Raw genomic sequence first — 20,635 nt, forward strand, 5'->3', positions numbered from 1 at the left:
GAACGGCTGGAGGGGAGGCCTGGATCGTGAAGCAGATCAGGAAAGGACGCACGGAGCTCTGGAAGATGGCTACAGCGATACGTGCCTATGAGAGGTGGACCGCGCGACAAGTGCCACACCGAGGGGCGACCACCCAGACTTTGATGATGCTGCCAATGAGTGAGTTCAGTGTCGCCCCTGCCCTCGTGAGAGTGCCGACCCCGCCGCCGCTTTCCCTGCGTGAGGCCGCTGCGATGCCCGCGGCGCGCCCAGCTGCCACGCCCGCGAAGATTCCTGCTGCGATTCCGGAGGCGATGCCCGCCACGGCCCTTGGCTGTGAAGCCCGCGGTCCCTGCAGAGACGCCGGTTGGGATGACGCCCAGCTCAGCCCGCCAAGACCAGGCCGCAGCAGTGACGCCCAGCCCGGCCTACCAAGACCAAGCTGCAGCAGCGACGCCTAGCCCGGCCTGCCAAGACCAAGCCACTGCAGCGATGCCCAGCTCAGCCCACCAAGCCCAGGCCGCAGCCACGCCAGGCTCGGCCCGCCAAGACCAGGCTGCAAGGCCATCTACCCCGGCCTGCAAGGCCAGAGCAGACATCGATCCCCAGTCCAAGTAACTGGGTCCCACGTCCCCGCCGGAAGAAGAAGACTCAGAGTTTCTGAAGGTTAAGGTGGATTTGGAAGCGTAGTTCCCCAAGGAGATGGTGGACCGCTATCTGCTCCCCAGGTGCTCCTCCAGAGTGGCCTCAGTGATGTCTGCTGCAAAGAGCCCACTGTCCTGGCCTACTGAAGAAGATCCATCCCCAGCGCTGCTGCCAGAGGAGTGTTCAAGAGCACTAAGGGGGAGGGAAGGCCAGGAGGCTGAGGAATCAACCCCATCAGAGGAAGACTTCGCACCCTGTGTGATTGAGGGAGGCCCAGAGCCTGAAATGTTGCCATACTCCCGCTGGGATGAGGAGAGCCCGATACCCTCTGAAGACAAACCTCTGGCTATTACTATACCGTGCATGTACGTGACCTGGGAGCCTGCAGTCACCAAGAGCCCCACAAGTAGAGCACGACGTCGCGCCAGAGCCAGACAGACCACAATGCAGCAGTCCCCAGATTGGCATAAGGAAGCCATTGCAGCACGGGACTTAGAAGATAAGCAGTCTCTAAGAGAAGCCCGTCATCAGGAAAGAGGACCCATTTACCGTGGTGTAGTGGAAAAATTTAGTTTAAAATCAGGATACGGCTTCATAGTTGCACCAGGTGTCAAAGAAGGTATATTTGTGAGTCGGCGAGATGTTAGATCACACCTGCCCCGAGGGCACCCTGGTAGAGACTTACACATGGGAGACCTGGTCGAGTTTACCAAGCAGCAAGGTGAACGCAGCTGGTATGCACTGGACGTAGTGCCATGCCCCAGGAATCCTTCCAGCAAGTCTGCTGTCTCCACTCAGCTTACTCCAAGGTTAATACCACAAGACAAAAGAACAGAAGAAACAGAACAAAATAAAGAAATAGAGGACAAAGAACCAATGGAGGATACCACAGATGACGACAAAAGAGACAGAGAATGACAGGTGCCGTAGCCCTACAGGTAAAAGCCCTGGTAAGAAGGAGGAGTAAAGAAAAGTAAAGTACAGCAAGTTACAAGTTCCAGTTTACAACGTTCAACTTTAAGTAAATGTGCCCACATGGACTTATGTGATAACCCTTTTTAAGCACACTTAGCACCAGTTTTTGTGCACTCTTACGGACCATAAGGCTATGAACTGGCTATAGCACAAACTCTCGCATTGTTAATAGTTACCTTGAATGGTACCTCCACCAGAGCCTGCCTGTTTATGGGGCCTGCTCGTCTGTGACCAGAGAGCACGCCTGTTTATGGGGATTGGCTCTCCACCACAAAGAGGGTACCCAGCCTATATCAACTGTGTAGGCCGCCTCTACATTCCTGCCAGAAGTCGCCGAAGGCGCGGCTCGACGGGAGAGGAAGATTGGAGGAAAGTTCTGGGGAAACAGATGGCCCAGACCTGGTTGCTAAAAGGACCAGTGACCTGCCTTCTGAGAGGGTTTTGGGTGGGTGACGGACTTGTGGGTGGAGGGTGGGGATATATGGTACCTGGTGGTTTTATAATGTTTTATGATGCATTTAAAATGTTTGTCTTGCAGCCCGAGTACGTGCTGTTGATTACTAAGGGGGAATGTGGCGCCCTTGACCTGGTCAGGCACCACTGAGTACTGCACCCATGCTGGGGTCAGTACAACACAGGTAATCCAGAAGGCTGACCGAGGTGTGGTTACACAGGCGCATAGTAATCACGTCTCCCACATGGACCTTTGAAGGGACCCCTGGGGAATCAGACCCTGGACGCTGTCACAATTCTGACAATGCACGTGCAGTGGCTACTGACAGGGGAGAATGGTCACCTGGTAGTGGCACCTGAAAACCACCCGAGGCTGGAGGCAAAGTAGTGGCTGAGTACGGGGACTAAAAAAGAAAAAAATTCACCCATATATGTATTCGCTCAGTTCAGATGGGATGCAGGCAATCCACCAGACAGGCAGGTCCGTAAAGCAAATAGAAGGAGTAAGACAGGACTCAGCACCAGTTCCAGGGTAGAAAAATATATATCCAACGAAAAAATATATAAAATATAGAAACTTTATTTAAAAAGTTAAAAATCCAAAGGTAACATCATCGATTCCATGAAGATATCATGGCTTGATGCGTTTCGGACAGTTGGAATGCAAGAAATGTCCTTAATCATAATGCTTATGATTAAGGACTTTTCTTGCATTCCAACTGTCTGAAACGCGTCAAGCAATGATATCTTCATGGAATCGATTATGTTTTCTTTGAATAAAGTTTCTATATTTTATATATTTTTTCGTTGGATATATATTTTTCTACCCTGGAACTGGTGCTTAGTCCTGTCTTACTCCTGTTGAGTGCGGGGACTGCCAGGGAGGTACCAGGCCCGTATGGGTTACCGGTTCCCAGAGCAGGGGCCCATTCAGTTGGCCTGCTCAACCTGCCTGTGGGGGCACTTCAGACCCTCACCATAACACCACGGAGTCCGCAGCCGCGTAGCGAAGAGAGGGCCCATAGTTCACAAGAGGCAAGCAGCCGGAGTGACCTGGTCCAGGCTACAAGCAGACGGGCCGAAAAGGGGAAAAACAGGCAGCAGCAACTTCCCTGGGTGACCCCAGCAGGACTTCAAGTCGGGGTCACCACAAAAACACAAGGGCTAGGAAGGCGAGTCGTTAGCCACCCTCACAAGTCAGCCTGAAGGAGCCTGGTTCCCTATTTGGTGCATCACAGCTACGCCCGGGTTACTCACCCTGCCACCTGATGTGAGTAAAAATCCTTAAAGACACTCTGGTTGTGTGTGTGAGTCATTCTGCGACCTGTGGTTCCACACACCCAAACTGGGCCCTGGGGCTAGCCTCACTCTCGGGAGGCCACTACATCTAGCAGTCAGCCCCAGGTGTCCCCTAATCTGCAGTGGCGGTCACCCTGACCGCAATACCGAGAGTGGCGTCACGAATCCCAAGAAGACAACCTACCTGTGACCAGACTGTCCCTCCACGTGGAGTCCCTGAACACCCTGAAGGTAATGCAGACCTGGGCTGGCCTCCACATTCATGTACCTCGTTGCCCGATCCGCATTAGACCTCTGCTTGTTTTCTGATTAAGTCCTGGTTGTCCGATTCTGTTCCTGTTCCTCAATTCATGCTTTGACCCTGCCTGACTACTACTCTCTCGTACTGCAGCCTTCCACAGGTATTGATCACCTTTGGCCCTTTGTAATTCCAAATCCCTGTATAGGGGTTAAAGGGTTTCAGGGTTCTAGGGATGCAGCTTGTTGAGTGACTTCCCTCTAGGCTATCCTTTACAACCCGTATGAGTGTGTGGATCCAGGCAGGCGTTTCACCGTGCCCTCTGCAGAAGGCCATGTAGGCCGGGATAGTGGTTTAAAAATTGCTGGACAACCAGGTTCAAGACGTGAGCCATACAAGGCACGTGTGTCACATTGTCTCGGCGAAGGGCTGCACCCAGGTTTGCATCATTGTCGCACACGGCCTTCCCTGGCTGCTGGTTGAGTGGAGACAATCATTGATGAAACTCGGTCTCCAGAGCTAACCGTCCACAAATCCTCAGCGGTGTGACTCACATTTCCCATACATTTCAAAGTAAAGATTTGACCGTGTGATGGCGTTGAGCTCTGCTGCCAGCATAGTAAGGAGGTGTATGGGATTGCTTGTGCACAGTTACAACACGGGTGGCCTCACCAGACAGGTTTTGAGTGGAGATTAAGGACCTAGACGAGGTTGAGGAGGCAAAAGCAGTGTAGGAACTTCTACATACAGAGGAAGGATTGACACACAACTCGTGGGGACGGCAAGACTTGTACAACAGACCCTTCTCCATCTCTCACCATAGTCACCCAGTGCCCAGTCAGCGACATGTAACGCCCCTGTCCATGCTTACTGGTCCAAGTATCTCTGGTGAAATGCACCCTGTCACACACAGAGTTTCTCAAGGAAGCGGTGATGTTGTGTGCGACATGCTGGTGTAGCACGGGCACGTCTTTCTTGGAGAAGGAGTGGCGACTTGGCATCGGTTCTTGGGGCACTGCGATGAGCATAAGGTCTCGAAAATCCTCTGTGTAAAAAGGGTGGAAAGGCAGCATTTCTGTAGCCAACAGCTTGCAGAAGCTGAAAGTCAACCTCTTTGGCATGTCATGCCCTTCTAAAATCATGTAAAACACAGCAAGGGGACTCCAACCACAGTCTACCTCGTTTCCAAAAATTGGGACACACACACACACACACACACACACACACACACACACACACACACCACTGGCATCAGTTGTCTCCCAGTTGCAATCTTACAAAGATGCTTTGCATGGGGCACTCTCAAAAATACACCAGACTTTTGCCTCCCCTGGATGACACAGGGGTTGAAAAGTCCTGTGTGATCCATGACTTATTCATCTTGGTTCTTTTTGAAAAAAGCAAGGGGACTTCAACCACAGTCTCACTCGTTTCCAAAAATTGGGCCACACCCACACCACTTCACTGGCATCAGTAGTCCCCCAGTTGCAATCGTAGAAAGATTCTTTGCATGAAGCACTCTCAAAAATACACCAGACTTTCGCACAGGGGTAGAAAAGTCCTCTGTGATCTATGACTTGTTCATCTTGGTTCTTTTTGAAAAAAGTAAGAGGACTCTAACCACAGTCTCCCTCATTTCCAAAAATTGGGCCACACACACACACCACTTCACTGGCATCAGTTGTCCCCCAGTTGCAATCTTACAAAGATACTTTGCATGAAGCACTCTCAAAAATACACCAGACTTTCGCCTCCCCTGGATGACAGAGGGGTAGAAAAGTCCTCTGTGATCCATGACTTGTTCATCTTGGTTCTTTTTGAAAAAAGCAAGGGGACTCCAACCACATTCTCCCTCGTTTCCAAAAATTGGGCCACACACACACCACTTGACTGGCATCAGTTGTCCCCCAGTTGCAATCTTACAAAGATGCTTTGCATGAAGCACTCTCAAAAATACACCCGACTTTCGCCTCTCCTGGATGACACAGAGGTAGAAAAGTCCTCTGTGATCCATGACTTGTTCATCTTGATGAACGTTAGTCTGTCCACATTGTCACTGGACAGACACATGAGCTTATCTGTCAGCACACACCCAGCAGCACTGAAGACACGTTCCGAGAGAACGCTGGCTGCGGGACACGACAAGATCCCCAAGGCGTAAGTGGAGAGCTCAGGCAATTTATCCAGATTGGAAGCCCAAAATGAGCAAGGCGCAAGTTGCACAGTAATGGCATCGATGTTCACTTGCAGATACTCCGATATCTGTGTCTCCTCCTCTTTTTACTCGTCCAGCTCTTTTGTTTTCACATGAGAATATGTCCTTGTCACTTTCCCATGTGTTTGTGGTGTCTTGGGAGTTGTTTGTCACCTTTTGGACACTTTTGAAGGTGTTTTCTATGTGTTTTTATGTGTTTGTGTTTGCCTCCCATTGTTTTCAATGGGGTTCGAGTGGTTCGTTGAACTGTTCGTCGAACGTTCGTCGAACAGGGCCTCCGTTCGACGAACCGAACTCGAACGCCAGGGGGGTGGCTCATCTCTACCTATGACGTCAATGATGATGTATATATATACCAGTCCAGTTCAGCTTTTATCACTATATTTATGTTGTTTTGGCTTGTTGTCCTGATAAAGAGGGCTGCGTCGCTCGAAAGCATTAACCTCTGCCTACAATAGAATTAAAAGAAATAAATTTAATATAAGCGAGCAGTGTGGTGTGATCGCGGCGAAAAACCCTTTCTCCTATACACTGCCATGCATTAACCTTGGGAGTAGAGTTGAGCGCGGTTTGCGGTTCGAGGTTCTCCAGTTCGCGGCTCGAGTAATTTTGGGGGCTTTTCTAGATCGAACTAGAACTTGAGGTTTTTGCTAAAGCTCGATAGTTCTAGATACGTTCGAGAACGGTTCTAGCAGCAAAAAGACAAGCTAATTACTAGCTGGCTTTCCGCTGTAATAGTGTAAGTCACTCTGTGACTCACGCTATTATGAAATTTCAGTGTATAGTGTGCGGGAACAGCGCATTCAGATCACTGCTGTTTGGATAATGGCGATTGCCATTTTTTTTTTTTTTCCTTGTCTTCCTTCCCTAAGCGCGCACGTGTAGTGGGGCGGGCCAGCATGTCAGCCAATCCCAGACACACACACAGCTAAGTGGACTTTTAGCCAGAGAAGCAACGGGATGTGTGATAGGATGTCCATGTCACATGTCCCTGCATTATAAAAACGGACATTTTCCTCCAGCATGCCATTATCTGCCTTCTGCGTCTTGGAGTCAGTCACCGCTGGCGTAGCTCCTGTCTCCGATACTGCTGTGTATGCTCTATACACAGCGCTATACAGAATAGGGATAGAAGTTTCTTTCAGCCCTTGTAAGGGCTAATACCAGCAGGGTCAGAGCCATAGATGACAGTCAGGTCCGTGAAAACAGATTTTATCAGCTACACAAGATGACAGCGTCTTTGTAGCTAAGGTCAGGGATTTCCTCGCTGCATTTCCCCATTAGGAGGGATAGAAAGGGAGGCTTCCTTTCCTCTACCCAGACCCACAACCCTGCCACTGTACCCTCCTGCCCTTTGCACACTCAAACTCATTGTTACTAAGCCATTATACTAGCAAACACTGAGGAAACTTAGTGGCATCCTAAAAGTGGCTGTTGGACTTCATTATTGTCCCACTAGTGCAAAGATATTTGCAGCACGTCTGCCTGCATTGCACACTCAAACTCATTGTTACTAAGCCATTATACTAGCAAACACTGAGGAAACTTAGTGGCATCCTAAAAGTGGCTGTTGAACTTCATTATTGTCCCACTGGTGCAAAGCTATTTCTAGCACCTCTGCATGACACCCTCCTGCTCTGTTTTTAATAAGCTATAATAATAGCAAAAAATGCTGCCATTTAGTGGCATACAAGAAGTGACTGTTGTACTCCATTAGTGTCCCACTGGTGCCAAGCTATTTCTAGCACCTCTGCATGACACCCTCCTGCTCTGTTTTTAATAAGCTATAATAATAGCAAAAAATGCTGCCACTTAGTGGCATCCTAAAAGTGGCTGTTGTACTCCATTAGTGTCCCACTGGTGCCAAGCTATTTCTAGCACCTTTGCATGACACCCTCCTGCTCTGTTTTTAATAAGCTATAATAATAGCAAAAAATGCTGCCATTTAGTGGCATACAAGAAGTGGCTGTTGGACTTCCATTAGTGCCCCACTGGTGCCAAGCTATTTCTAGCACCTCTGCATGACACCCTCCTGCTCTGTTTTTAATAAGCTATAAAAATAGCAAAAAATGCTGCCATTTAGTGGCATACAAGAAGTGGCTGTTGGACTTCCATTAGTGTCCCACTATTGCAAATCTATTTCCAGCACCTCTGCATTGCACACTCAGACTCATTGTTACTAAGCCATTATAGTAGCAAGCACTGAGTAAACTTAGTGGCATCCTAAAAGTGGCTGTTGGACTTCCATTAGTGTCCTACTGGTGCAAATCTATTTGCAGCACCTCTGCATGACACCCTCATGCACATTTTGCTACGCTAATTTTATAGCAAACTCAGGGAATTCCTTGCTGCATTTGATCATTTGGAGGGATAGAAAGTGAGGCTTCCTTTACTGTCCTGGTACCCACAGAACACGGCCACTGTACCCATCTGTCCACTTTTGCCACGCTATTTAATTTGCCCAAAGAGCTGACTCTTTTTCTGCCTTCCTAAAATTGTCTGTAATACTAACTTAGTGTTCCTTTGCTGCCAAGCAAGGTACAACACATGTGCATTCTACACTCCTTTCCATTTCTGGAATGCAATTATTAAATGCAGGTAGTCCAGGCAATCTGTGACGAAGGTGCAGGTGTGGATATAATGTAGCCTGCATCCAATGTTGGTTTTCTCGATGTCTGACAGCTCAACAATACTATCTGTTTCCACTTCCAAAACAAGTGATGACCTGCCAATCACACTCCCTGTTTCGTGTAAAGGGGTGGAAGTTCAGTGTGAAAAACCATGTGAGACTGCTGTCCCCACAGTCACAGAGGATGAAGAGCACGCAGATGCACTTGATGGGGCAGGCGGTGGTTGCACAGGCACGCTAGGCCGCATTGTAGCACAGTGAAATTCACATTGCGACTTATGCTTCATTTTAAGTCGTGTACAGGGTGGGCTCCCCAGTATGCAGCAAAACCAGGCAACAGGAAAAGGACTCTAGTCAGTTGGGTTGATAAATGATTGTTTAACTTTACCAAAACAAACAATAAGAACCATGCATACAATTTAAATAATTGAACAATCTATTCTGTTGCCTACTACCTGCTAATCCCTCTGCGTAGCAGTAATTGTGTGTTTGTGCGTGTGTGTGTGTGTGTGTGTGTGTGCGAACACGACTTACCAGTGGCGCATCACAAGAGCTTCTCAGTTATCTACCTAAACATAGACAAAACACATTACCCCCCCTGAATACCCTTGTTAGCTGAAGCCTCACAGATAAGTCAGATGATAACAGTGTGAATGCAAACCACACAGCTCTGCAACACAGTCATGGAAATCTTGAAAATCAACAGTCAATGCAAACATGTGTCGCTGTCCCTCTATGATTTAAACTGTACGTGACAATTTGACAGTGCAGAGGCAGCAAGTCTTATTGTCTATAAATAGTCGGCCTACCCAGAACAGATATGTGTTTTGCTAATAAAACAAAGTGTTGCGTGTCCGCATTATTGTCTGGGCACAGCCTACCGTACCCGGGTACTGTGATGTCCAGTTGCCAGAAATACAGACTTTACGCTCCTCTCACGGTAAGCAGTATAGACAGCACCGTAAGAATGTTGGTCTGTGGCACAGGATGCTGCTCACTGGCGTTACGGTACTCCTCACCAAACTCCAAAATGACTCCCCTCACAATTGAACGAAGTGTTTCCGCGGTGGCTCCTTGCTGTAACACACACCTTTAGCTTTTCCTTCTGTTCATAGACAGCATCTACAAGTCCACACCCGAAGAGCAATTTCTCCTCCACGTCTAAGTGTGGAGAGGCAGCTAGTGCGCATGCGTGTGCCGATTTACCCCAGCCGCAGCCTAACTACAGTGTTTCGCCTAGTGAGTATGCTCAGCCTGACTGTGCCATTCCTGAGGCTAAGTCTTTATTTCGGGATACAGCGCATGCTCCTACACTTAGTGCGAAAAGCCTCTTTGCACAGGTACTTGCATTCTGTGCCGGGTCTAAGTCCTGTTTTGTGCCTAGACACCATGCTAAAGCTGATAGTCTTTTTTCAGACTGTATTTCATGCTACTGAGCATGCTCAGGCACTTACTGCATCAGAGACTAGGTCCGGTAATGAACTCTTTGGCCCTGCCCCTGATGTGGGGGGCCCATATAGACCACAGGGCATCAGGTGTTCTGACGATGTGGCCAGGCCACTCCCAAATGGCTTGCAGACGCCCGCCCCTATGACTTGTCACCTCATTATTGATGGTCAGACGATGACTGGTGAGGTGTTTGTGTCGTGGCAGCCATGAGGTCATTATTGAAGTTGCGGTTCCAAATAGGACGCTAGTTATGCCACTCATGATGTGTCACTCTGCTTTTGTCTCCAGGAGGTGCATTGTAGTCCACCCTGGTTTGGGGCGGACCCAGGTTATAAAACGGGCTGGAGCCAACAAGGAGGTGCGCAGTCTTCTATTATGCTCCGAAAGAGCACACCTCCATGTGTTGAACCCATTGCGGCTTTAGGCCAGAGGTAGGCAGGGATAGGGCGTCGATGCAGGCCGCCACCACAGTTGGTAACGCAGAACGGTTAAGACCAGCTCCTGTCCTACAAGTCCTGCTTGTGCAGCCCAGTGGCATTAAGAGGCCTGCTGCTGCTGATGCGCCTGCTGTCCACAGGTGTGGCCCCAATGCACACGGTCAGCGTACTTAATGGCCCCTGTGATGTTAACAGGGAGTTCCTGGGCTGGGTGGGCATGTGGACCCTGTGACGCTAACAGGGCCCCCAGTCTCCAGATCCGAGTGGCGTCTAACTTGGTTCAGGCTACTATTAGTTTCATAGCCACACAGCTCTGTATCCTCCACCTAACCTTCCAGTTGCCAACCTCTCCTTTTCCATCTGGGAGCACGGTGGAGATTGACTGCTGATGGGGATATATACCGTTCTCTTTCTTTTCTTATTAATTTTCGTTATATAGCGGTAACATAGTATATACCACCTTATCCAAATCTGCCAGTCCCACCGTAACAGATGGTGTTTCTTCAGCAAATGTTACTTTTGCTTAACCACCAAACCCACGGACAAAAACTTTTTTCCCCTTTCCAACACACCTGTTCCCCTTTCCACCAGCATCTGTCCTTTTTCAACTCATTTTGTATATGACTAAAAGTGCAACTCTGCAGGGACACCGTACTCAATGCCATCTCAGCACAGCAGCCAGCCCTCGGTCCCTCAGATGTGGACAAGTAAAAGACCATTTCCTCCTATCCATGACAAAGCGTTGAGATTCACTCTGTGCAGCACTGGTGTTTAGAGGAAAAGCAGATCTAAGATTGCGTACCACATTCTGCAGATACTCCTGTATACGTGCGTCCCTTTCTATGGCAGGAATTATTTCGCCAAATTTTGTCTTGTACCAGGGATCTAACAGTGTGGCAACCCAGTAGTTAGCATTACTTCGAATTCGTACAATCCGAGGGTCATGTTGTAGGGAGTGCAGCAAGAAGGCGCTCATGTGTCTTGTGCATCCAGGAGGACCAAGTTCTTGGTGTGTTGGTGGCAGAGAGGTGAGAATCGTGCCTCCTTCCTCTGCCCTCTCCCCCCAACCTCGCACAACCGAAATGTGAGCAAGCTCTCACTCATCTGCTGAGTCTTCCATGCCCATCGCCAGTTCGTCCTCCATTTCTTCATGGGCTCCTGTACCTTCCTCAACACTTTTTGCTGATACTATGCGCCCTTGTTAATCCCTCTCCCATACCATGACTGCCACCTAGGTGCCGCTGACCATCTGGACCTCGTAGATCTTGTTATCCCTTCCGCATATGACTCCTCCTGTACTTCCTCCCCTTCCTCTTGTCCCAACACCTGACTCCGAATAATGCTTACAGTGTGCTCCATCATGTAGATGACCAGAATTGTCACGCTGAGAATGGCATTGCCAGTGCTAAATATCTTCGTCGACATTTGTAAACAGTGTAGAAGGGTGCATAGGTCCTTGATCTGACACCACTCCAGCAGCGTGATCTGCACCATCTCTGGATCAAGTTAGGCCAGGCTATATGTCATAACGTATTGCAGCAGGGTTCGACGGTGCTGCCACAAACGCTACAACATGTGCAGATTCAAATTCCTGCGTGTCGGCACATCGGATTTCAGGCGTTTAACCACCAGACCTAAAGACTTCTGGAGCGACGAAAGTTGTTGAGCTGCTGTGTGCGAACGATGGAAGTGAGCACATAGCGAGCGTACCCGCTGCACAAGGCCATGTAGGCCGGGATGGTGTTTTAAAAATTGCTGGAGAATTAGATTCAACACGTGAGCCACACAAGGCACGTGTGTCACATTGTCACGGCGAAGGGCCGCACCCATGTTTGCATCATTGTCACACTCGGCCTTCCCTGGCTGCTGGTTGAGTGGAGACAACCATTAATGAAACTTGGTCTCCAGAGCTAACCGTCCACAACTTCTCAGCGGTGTGACTCACATTTCCCATACATTTCAAAGTAAACATTTGACCGCATGATGGCATTGAGCTCTGCTGCCAGCATAGTAAGGAGGAGGTGTGTGGTTTTCCTTGTGCGCAGTTACAAGGAAGGGTGCCCTGACCACACAGGGTTTGGGCCGAGGTGAAGGACCCACACAAGGTTGAGGAGGCAGAAGCAGTGTATTAACTTCTACATACAGAGGAAGGATTGATACAACTCGTGGGGACAGCAAGACTTGTACAGCAGACCCTTCTCCATCTCTCCCCATAGTAACCCATTGCACAGTCAGCGACATGTAACGCCCCTGTCCATGCTTACTGGGCCAAGTATCTGTGGGGAAATGCACCCTGTCACACAGTTTCTCAAAGAAGCGGTGATGTTTGGTGCGACATGCTGGTGTAGCGCGTGCACGCCTTTGTTGGAGGAGTGGCGCCTGGGCATCGGCTCTTGGGGCACTGCGATGGGCATAAGGTCTCGAAAATCCTCAGTTAAAAAGGTTGGAAAGGAAGCATTTTGGTAGCCAACAGTTTGCAGATGCGGAAAGTCAAGCTCTAAGCCATGTCATGCCCTTCTAAAAGCATGTAAAACACAGCAAGGGGACTCCAACCACAGTCTCCCTCGTTTCCACTAATTGGGCCACACACAACCCACTTGACTGGCATCAGTTGACCCCCATTTTCAAGATGAAAAAGATGCTTTGCATGAAGCACTCTCAAAAATACGCGTGCCTTTCACCTCCCCTGGATGACCCAGGGGAAGAAAAGTCCTCTGAGAGCCATGACTTGTTCATCTTGGTTCTTTTTTCAAAAGCGAGGGGACTCCAACCACAGTCTCCCTCGTTTCCACTAATTGGGCCACACACACCCCACTTGACTGGCATCAGTTGACCCCATTTTCAAGATGAAAAAGATCCTTTGCATGAAGCAGTCTCAAAAATACTTGTGCCTTTCGCCTCCCCTGGCTGAGCCAGGGGAAGAAAAGTCCTCTGAGAGCCATGACTTGTTCATCTTGGTGAACGTTAGTCTATCCACATTGTCAGTGGACAGATGCATGTGCTTAGCTGTCAGCACACCCCCAGCAGCACTGAGGACACGTTCTGAGAAAACTCTGGCTGCGGGACACAACAAGATCCCCAAGGCGTGCGTGGTGAGCTCAGGCAATTTATCCAGATTGGAAGCATAAAATGAGCAGGGCTCAAGTTGCACAGTAATGGCATGGATATTCCCTTGCATATACCCATATCTGTGTCTCCTCCTCTTTTTCATTGTCCAGCTCCTTTGTTTTCGCATGAGTATATGTCCTTGTCACTTTCCCATGTGTTTGTGTTGTGTTGTGAGTTGTTTGTCACCTTTTGGACACCTTTGAGGGTTTTTTCTAGGTGTTTTTATGTGTTTGTGATTGCCTGTCATTGTTTCCTATGCGGTTCGAGTTCGGTTCGTCGAACGTTCGTGGAACCGAACTCGAACGGGACCCCCGTTCGACGAACCGAACTCGAGCCGAACCACGGCCGGTTCGCTCATCTCTACTCGGGAGCTGCAGCTGACCACTTCAAATTCAGCTAAAATAGGGGTTGTGACTTGCACAACCACTATAGGTGAGTGCCCCTGACATCTGTACTTAAGTGTTTTACTGGTTAACACCCTATTGTGCTTTTTTCTTCTGCAGTGTTTTTTCATTATACTAATATTGGAGAGAAAATAAATATGTAATTGAGCTCTGCCCCTATAAAAGGCTGAGTGTCACTATATTCCTCAGTCTGCTCTATTCTGGATATGCATAAGTGCTATAATTATATTAAGTGCATATCCTCATGTTTAGCATGGATATTCTGATTTTTTGACCAGGCACAACAATCCTCAATCAGCTCAGTGTCTCCAAGTAACAGCTCAGAGTCACCATATTGATGAGGACAGTAGACACCTGATCCACATAGCACAGTCTGGACCATAACTGACCATAACAAGTGATCCAACAGCACAAGCCTCTCAATATAGCCAGGATTACAGGTGTGCACCACAACACCGAGCAGAAGTGTGGCTCTTCTAAGCTATAGGAAAGGACAGCATGTGAAAAGTAGAAATCTACAAAACAGTCGTCTTATCTGGGTCATATATTAGATCTAAGCTTTTCACAATGGTATAAAAATAGGTAGATGTTTCTAAGCTATAGGAAAACTGGTCAAGATTGTAAAATTTGGCCTCGTCAGGAAGGTGAACACTGGCTGGGTGGTGAAGGGGTTAACAATAGGGATGAGCGAATGTATTCGCCACTATTCGGTATCCGACGGATAATGGGGTATTCGAGGTATTCGCTATCCGACGGCTAATATGGTATTCGCTCCGATACTTTCATTTTCATTTCTGGACTTCCTGGCGCCTTTTCTCAGCCAATGAACACATCTGATGTTGCTTGCCCTCACAGTAACGCCGCAGCCATCTTTGTTGTGGTGTTACTGCGATTGGCTTGGCCGCACAGCGTCATAGGGGCTATATAAGTCAGCGGCCATTATGGTCAGTCGGTCTCTCCCTCTCTCTTTCTTACTCACCGATCGCGGGCGCGGCGCTGCACGGCTGTCACACTGTGGAGGCTTCTCCAGCTTTTGAAAATTCCAGCGGCACATTATTCCATCTCGTATTCCCTGCTTCCCCCGCCTACCGGCGCCTAGGCTTATAGCTGCCACTAAGTCCAAGATTAGTATTGGCAGCGTCTATGACATGCCATCACTAATTTGTAAGTAAAGTAAATATACACACACCGAAAAATCCTTTATTTGAAATAAAACACCCAAAAGCCCCTCTGTTACCACTTTATTAACCCACCAAATATCCAGGTCCGACGTAATCCACACTGATTGAGCGATGTCTGTGAGCGAGTGCTCAATGCAGCCTCATTCTGTGAACGATGCTGCAGCGGTAACTCCAGTTCATTTCTCACGGTCGGTGATGTCAACACATTACCGATCGCAAGAACTTCAGTGCTGCCGTAATGGCACAACTCAGAGTGACATCACTGACCGGCAGTGACCCTGCGAGAACTCAGATCCAAGCTCCCGCAGGGGATTGATGGATAGATACCGTAGATAGATAGATAGACAGAGGGATAGATAGATAGATAGATAGATAGGTGGATAGATAGATAGATAGATAGATAGATAGGTGGATAGATAGATAGACAGAGGGATAGAGGGATAGATAGATAGATAGATAGATTGATAGATAGATAATGATAGATAGATAATGGCTAGATAGAGAGATAGATAGATAGATAAATAGATAGACAGATAGATAGATAGATATTGGAGAGATAGATAATGGATAGATAATGGATGGATAGATATTGGACAGATAGATAATGGATAGATAGAGGGACACCCTGGATAGATAGATAGATAGACAGATAGATAATAATTTCTCGTTCGCAAATCCCTCCCCTCCCCTATTTGCTGTATAATACATCCACTATCCCGTGAGGGTCTTTGATATTCAAATCATTCTGACATAGTTTATTGAATAAATTCTCTCTTCTCCTCTGTCTTCTCGTCTTTCTCATTTCTTTTTCTCATTCATCTCTGGAAAGCATTCCTACAGGGATCGCTCTGGTTTAGTGGTCTAAACACCGAATAAGAATAATTATGTTCTTTTGGCTTGCTGTCCTGATGAAGAGGGCTGCGTCGCTCGAAAGCGTTGACAAGTGCCTACAAAAAAATTAAAAGATAAATTTAATATACGGTAATCGAGCAGTGTGGTGTGAGTGCGGCGAAAAACCCTTTCTCCTGTACACCTCCATGCATTAACCTCGGGGAGCTGCAGCTGACCACTTCAAATTCAGCTAAAATAGGGGTTGTGACTTGCACAACCACCATAGGTGAGTGACCCTGACATCTGTACTTAAGTGTTTTACTGGTTAACACCCTATTGCGCTTTTTTCTTCTGCAGTGTTTTTTCATTATACTAATATTGGAGAGAAAATAAATATGTAATTGAGCTCTGCCCCTATAAAAGGCTGAGTGTCACTATATTCCTCAGCCTGCTCCATTCTGGCTATGCATAAGTGCTATATTTATAAGTGCATGTCCTCATGTTTAGCATGGATATTCTGAATTTTTGACCAGGCACAACAATCCTCAATCAGTTAAGATGGGCAGTGAACCTCATAGGGGTGAATAGGCCCCATGACGATCGGGAGGGTTCAGGGTAGGAAAGAGTTAAGTTATATGGCTAGAAGGTTGTATATGGGGCTTTTGGATTGGTGGGAGAAACGGCAAAGGGGATTGGGAGATAGACTGGAAGGGGTGGGGTGTTGCAGGGGGTATAAAGGGGGATGTGCATAGGTCACTGCCTCTTTTGTCCTACAACCAGTGTGTCCCACCTGTGCTGCTGCCTCGCTGACCTGCAAGATGGCGGCCCTGGTTGCACTGCTGGTGGGGCCTCTGAAGCCATCGGAGTGGACGCGCTGCAGGAGCAGCTGGCGGCGGTCTGGGGGCTGGAGCGGGCTCGACTACCGGAGCGCTACTCCCCCGGCGGGGGGAGGAGGAACGGATCTGGGAGCCCCCTCGGGGACCCTCCGGGGCAGCGGACCTCTCCTCACCTGTCTGGAGAGTCACCGGCCGCCGGGAGGAATCCTCGCCAGAGATCCCGTGGGCCGGAAGTGGGTGGAGCTTCGGCGAGGCCTACTTCCGGTTTGCGGCCTGCACGGCCCCAGACCGGAGCGATGGCAGCCCCCAGTGAAGAGCTGGCTGGGGGTGGTGCCCAGCGTTGTGGAACGGGAGCGGAGACCCCCTGCAGGCGGCAGGGCGGCGATCGGTGCGTGAGGGGCGGCGCGGATCAGAGTAGCAGCCAGAGAGGACCGGGAGCAGGGCCCTGCAGTCCACAAGGCCGGATGCTCCGGTCAGTAATAACAGTCCCCCCCAGCAAGGATCAGGCTGGGGGGAGTTCCCTGCATACGTCGGAGCGGCATGGCCTCCCTGCAGTTGGCAGGGAGGGAGACCCATACAAATGACGGAAGGGGGCACGGCGCAGCAGGCAGGAGTGGAGGCAGAAAAGTAGAACAGCGGCAGGACGCCGCGTCGCGGAAAAGACAGAGGCCCAGTGGGAGACGCCCGGAGGAGCAGGGTGCGGTGACCGTGGGGGTTGACGGCCGCTGGAGGCAGGCTGTCCCCTCGCCGGTCTCCCCTGAGGACTTCAGCGGCGTTTCTGAAGCCGGCGAGGAAGAAGGATTGGAGGAGGCGGCTGGACGGATGGAGCGGCAGCAGGCCGTTCGTGTTACAGCTGCTCGGTTCAGAGGCAGCTCGGTGAGAGGACGACCACTATGTTTAATGTTGTGGGTAGCGGTGGCGGGGGTACCTCCGCGGGGGGTAGTATGCTGGGTGCGGTCAGTCAGTCGGGGTTACCCGGGGCGGAATTTTGGGGTCAGCTGTTGGGGGGTGTTGCAGGGGTTGTTAGCGGAACGGTTAGGACAGAGCGGGCCTGGATCCGGCGGGGAACTTCGGTGGACCCCCCGGTGGGTGTGTTGCCGGTTGTGCCGATGCGCGAGGTAGAGGCTCAGGAAGCTGTGCTGGCGGTTGTTGCGGGTCAGGCGGACGGCGCGGCGGCTGAGGCGGTGGTTAGCAAGGACGTGGGAAAGACAAAAGAAAAGGAGGACGAGGTTGTGCGTTTGGGCGATAGGGCATGGAGTGCAGTATACGTGTGCTTTGAAAGTCCGTTAGGGGTACATTAAAAGAAAAAAAACAAACAAAAAAAACCCGATGGGATTTCACCTGAGTTGTCTGCGGTCTGCATGTCTCGTTTGACACGGCATTGGAGTCAGTGCGGGTAGCCGGGCAGGGGGGCCCTGATGGCCAAGGTGGACGTGGAAGCAGTTTTTGGTTTACTTCCGGCATCCTGAGAGTTTTCAGCTTTTAGGGTGCATGTGGGATATTGAATACTGTGTGGATCGGTCCTGCCCATGTGGTTGTTCCATTTCATGTGTTTATTTTGAAGCGTTTAGTTCTTTTGTGGAATTGGTAGTCAGGGATGTGGCAGGAGTCCATTCAGTGATTCACTATTTGGTTGATTTCTTTGCGTTGGCCCGGTGGGCTCCTTAGTTTGTTCCTTGTTGTTATTTACGTTAGAGCGGATAGCGGGAAGCCTGGGTATTCCGTTGGCAAAGAAAAAGCGGAAGGGCCAGTGACGGCTCGGGGTTTTTGGGCATCGAAATTGATACGGTGGCTATGGAATGCAGATTGCCGGTGGGGCAAGCTGAGTGATTTGAAGGCGTCAGTGCAGTTTTGTATTAGGCTGGGAAGGTGCGGTTGCGGGATTTGCAGTCAGTGCGTGAAAAATTGAATTTTGCCTGTCGCAGTATGCTGATGAGGCGAATAGTTAATAGGCGATTGGCGAGCGCAGCTACAAAGGTGACAGCTCCGGATCATTTTGTCAGAGTGACGAAGGTGATGAAAGGAGATCTGCTGGTGTGGGATGCGTTTCTCGACCAATACAATGGAAAGATGTTATGGATGAGCAATGGCATTGTCAAATAGACAGCTGGAATTATTTACGGACGCGGGGGGGGCGTCGGGTTTGGGGCAATTTTTCAAACACATTGGTGCATTGGAAATGGCCACGGCTTTGAGTGAAAAAAGGGGCTTGTAAAGAATCTCGCGCTGCTGGAATTGTTTCCCATCTTAGTGGCTGTGGAGTTGTGGGGCCCCGAATTTGCAGGCAAGAAGCTTTGCATGCATTGTGATAACATGGCGGTGGTGCATTCTAGCATTTCACTGTCGGCTAAATCACCTCCTGTAGTGGGGTACTTGAGGCATCTGGTGTTGCGTTGCTTGGCGCTAAACATTGGTGTGGTGGCGCGGTATGTGCCGGGGTTCAAAATGAGGTGGCTGATACGCTATCTCGATTGCAGTATCACAGGTTCTGATGACTGTGCCGGGAGCAGACGAGGATGGAGAACTATGCCCGTAATGGCTGTGGGACCTGGCGTCGGTGTAGCATTTGAGGGAATTAGGAGATCGGTGGCCGAGGCTACTGGTTGCCGGTACCAGTCGGTGTGGCAGAAATGGGTAGAGTTGGTGAAGGCGGATTGTATGGAGCCTGGTTACACGGGATGAGCGTTGGGGGTTTTGTCGTTGATTAGTGGGGATTTTTCTGCAGGTCGGTCTGTTTCGGTCATAGGTTACAAGTTGGAGGCGTGGGCTTTCTTGTTTGAAATGCAAGGGGTTCAGGACGTGACAAAGGTTTTCTGGAACGGCAGGCGATGATGGGTTTTCGAAAGCGGGCGCGGTCGCGGGACACAAGGCGGCCTATAGCGTTCCCATTGTTGGTTCGTTTGGTGGGGTGATTGTGGGGATATATGCTCGTTTCCTTATGAATGAGCCTTGTTCACGGTGGCCTTCGTATAGGCGTTGTTTGGGCCTTTCGCATCGGAGATTTGGTTAGCCCGGCTGGGCAAGCGGGAGGCGGACTGTTGGTGGAGGGTGTGATGCTTGAGATGGATAGAGCTGAATGCTGGCTACGGTTTTCAAAGACGGATCAAGTGAGCCGTGGACACCTGGTGGTGTTGTTTGAATTTCCAGGGCACCAGCTATGCCCGGTGGTACAAGTGAAGGAGTTTTTTGAAGGTGCGGGGTGGTTACCCCGTTGTTTTCCTTAGGCATGGGGATGGATCCGCTTTATAGCGATTCCAGTTTATCGCAGTGCTGAAGACGGCTTTAGTACGGGTGTGGGAGGAGCCAAGGGATTGAGGGTCCCACTCCTTCCGGATTGGGGCAGCGACTGAAGCCGTTAGGTGAGGGCTGAGTGAGGATTGGATTCGGCAGATTGGGAGATGGGGGGAAGCTTTGCGGGCGGATGTTCGCCGGGACGGTCGGCAGCTCAGAGTGGCGATGACGGAAGCCCGTCTGAAATGGCTCGGAATTTGGGCATGACCTGGGGGAGAGTTCGCCCTGAGGTGGCGTATTATAGCTGTATTGATTGGGAACCGGATGCGTTAATTCTGCATGTGGGAGGGAATGACCTTGGAGTGAGGGCGGCGAGAGAGTTGAAGTGGGATATCAAGTTTGACTTGTTGCATTTGTGGAAGGCGTTCCCTGGTATTTTGATTGTAGGGTCCGGTATCATAGCCGGAAGCAGTGGCGTTTCGCGAGGTCGGTGGATCGTATTAACAGGGCCCGGGTAAAAAATTGAACCGGGCATTGGCAGGGTCGGAGCGTGAAATGGAGGCTTGGTGGTCCGACATAGAGAGCTGGAGGAGTCCACCGAGCAGTATTTGAGGCGAGATGGGGTTCATCTCACGGGCATAGGTTTGGATTTGTGGATGTTGGTTTTGAAGGATGGCTTAAAGCAAGCAATGGGGGTGTGGAGGGCCCGGGCCAAGTAAGGTGTC

The sequence above is a fragment of the Anomaloglossus baeobatrachus genome, chromosome 5 (genome assembly GCF_048569485.1).
Source record: "Anomaloglossus baeobatrachus isolate aAnoBae1 chromosome 5, aAnoBae1.hap1, whole genome shotgun sequence".
Taxonomy (NCBI): domain Eukaryota; kingdom Metazoa; phylum Chordata; class Amphibia; order Anura; family Aromobatidae; genus Anomaloglossus; species Anomaloglossus baeobatrachus.